This window comes from Gymnoscopelus microlampas (genome assembly GCF_963454915.1).
Source record: "Gymnoscopelus microlampas genome assembly, chromosome: 20".
Lineage (NCBI taxonomy): Eukaryota > Metazoa > Chordata > Actinopteri > Myctophiformes > Myctophidae > Gymnoscopelus > Gymnoscopelus microlampas.
In genome coordinates, this window is record NC_139957.1 from 23,072,266 (window position 1) to 23,075,419 (window position 3,154).

Below are 3,154 nucleotides of genomic sequence, written 5' to 3' on the forward strand. Positions count from 1 at the left end.
CCACCAGAGATAGATTCACCAATGCAACACTGGCCATCGATTGTCGATTATTTTAATATTATTTATTTTTAACGACAGCAGCTGAAGTCCTTGTCATGTCTGTCTGTCTATCAGTCCCTCCCGCTACACTACACACAACACCACTGACCACTTTCTTAACACGCTGAGGAAGGCCTGACGCTGAAACGCTATTAATTAAAAAGTACCAGAAGGTCAGTTTTTTTAACTGGCAGTCTTGACTGAGGGGGTGAGATGGTCCGGTTGTGATGCCGGCCCTGGTGGATCTACATCTGAAAAGGTTTTGTGCCAGGGACCCCTTTTTTAGGGAAAATAGCAGATCTATAAACTTGCGTTGCATCATGACCCCTGGAAGTTCCGCTTGCAGCCAAACTGCAGCATGGCTGCTTGCATCGCTTTCAATAAGCACTCATCTGATTGACTTCACACTACACTCAATTGGGTCCTCAGCAAGACACCACCAAGTGTGAAGTCGATCCGATGAACAGTTCCACAGATATGCGAAGGACAGACAGACAGACTGACAGACAGACAGACAGACAGACAGACAGACAGACAGACAGACAGACAGACAGACAGACAGACAGACAGACAGGCAGGCAGACAGACAGACAGACAGACAGACAGACGGACATAAATAAAGACATTCCTGGAATTTATAGATAATTATGCAATTTGTTAGTTGCGTTGACATGTACATTACACAGTTTTAAGAGAATATTGATAAATGATGCCCGGTATATGTGTATGTGCAGAAGAGAATCCCATTACAACCAGTCACTCTTATCAGACAAGCTGGTAGAAACACAAGCAGGAGGAGAGGAAATGAGTGAGAGAAGAAGGAGAGAGAGAGAGAGGGAGGGAGAGAGAACGAGAGAGAGAGGAGGAGGATCAATATTCCAATACTCCCCTGTCTACTCCACTGGCCCCAGACGTTATCCCACATCATCGCCACGGACACGGAAAAGACAAATGACTCCCATGTTGGGAACACGTGGGACAAGGAGGTGAAGGCAGAGTTGAGGTGGTGTAGGGGTGGGCTGATGTTCCGGGGGGGAGGGGGGGGGGGGCAGTTAGTCAGCAATCGAGGGGGACACAAGATATTCTCGACGATCCCAGTGCTGGCTGCCACTGACAATTTCTTCCCGATGCCTTGACGTCCACACTATGCCCACAACAAAATTAGACTGAGAAGAGCCTGGGAGCGAAGAAATAATGGGAAAGAAGATTGGCTGGGAGATTGTAAGAAATGAAAGCACGAGGTCCTGGAATTGAGGAGACAAATTGACAAACTTGAATTTATGGCGTCCCTTTATCTGGTGCACAGCGGGTATTGAGACATTGTAAATTGCAGCTACCTGCCACAATACCTCAACATGCATAATATACACTATATGTTATATACTATACTATACACAGTATATAGCAGTGTTTCCCAAACTCTTTCAGCTGAGACCCTTGGCAAGGAGACCCAAACTTACAAAAATACATTATGAACTAACAATTTAAGCCGATCTACAAGCTCAGAAAATAGGCGATGTACAATAGCAGATGAAAATAGCCGATCTACAAGCACGTTGCATATTACACACATTTGCCAAGACGAAGCACATCAAACAACCTGATGGCTCCTGTGTGGTGGGTCCACATATACAGTAAGAATGAGCAGGTTGGGGGCCGGTTGATGTGTTATGTCTGACAGTTCACAGAGTGACAGACTGGCTTCTGGAAGAGAACGTGCAGGAAGGAGGGATGATGGATGAAGGGGTGAAATGCTCCCCTTTGTTCCACAAAGGTCCCTCTGTTGTTTTTTGATCTGCTTTGACTTCAAAGAGCAAAAGTCTGTTTTTTCTTTTTCCCTGCAGAACACTCTCTGTTGCCATATCACACATCTCATTTGTGGAGTTCCAAGCAGGCAGGCAGACAGACAGACAGACAGACAGACAGACCGACAGACAGACAGACAGACAGACAGACAGACAGACAGACAGACAGACAGACAGACAGGCAGACAGACAGACAGACAGAGAGACAGACAGACAGACAGACAGACAGACAGACAGACAGACAGACAGCAGCCTGGGGTTGAGGGCCCTGCTAGATTGAGGTTTGACAAATTAGATTTCACTGTGATTGATGCTGAATCAACCGTAAAGAAAGAAAAGGAAGGAGGATGGATGGGGCGAGAGAGGCAGGGAGAGAGAGAGAGAGAGAGAGAGAGAGAGATAGTGAGGGAGAGAAACAGGCCTAGAATAAAGAAACAAGATCAGTGGAAGACGTGTATATAGCAACATTTATGTTGTCGGTCGGGCAGAAACCATGTATCTATTTGATCTTTTTAATGTTTTTTTCATAAATGAATGCCCTATTTTATACATCGTCATATGACAGTGTTGTACAAAGAGTAATGAAAATAGCCAATGTGACATCTTGTGAGCCTTGTAACATTTGCTATTTTAGCTATTTTTAACCAGTTTTCGTCATAATGATATGCCCAAAACAGAGACACCAGGTGGAAAGCCTCATTCCCAGCTTTACTCATCTGCGAAGAGAGAAGCCTGGTCACGACCTAATGCGGAAATCATATTTTTCGACCAATCACAACACTTGTTACATCCACATAGAATGTTAACTGATTTGTCAAGCGTTAACGACATTGGGCAGTAGATGTATGGTAGGATTATGTACCTTGGGCGGTACTTCCACAAAATTCCGGTACTTCTGTTTAGACACTCAACTGGCTAGGTCTTGCAAAGTGTGGGTTGAAAGTGGTTAAGTCTGTTTTATAAATACTAGGGCAATGCCTGTTGGGAAAGCATACCCCTTGGTTATGCATTACCTGTTGTACCCGTTGTCACTATGTTACTATGTGCAGTACCCATTATAATAGTACTTGGTGGCCAGTTTATGACTTCAGTACTATGATGTCATATTGATGACATCTGGGATCTCCAGATATGGGCATAAAAGGTACACAGATAGACATACACAAAGATTTGTGGCGTTTCGGTTCTGGACAACCACTGGTCCGACCAACTTCCCACTTCACTTGGTATGCCCATGGGTCCTCGATGAAACCTATGCCAGCATTTTGAAGTTGATCAGTTACACACTGACTCGTATACATACACTGAGA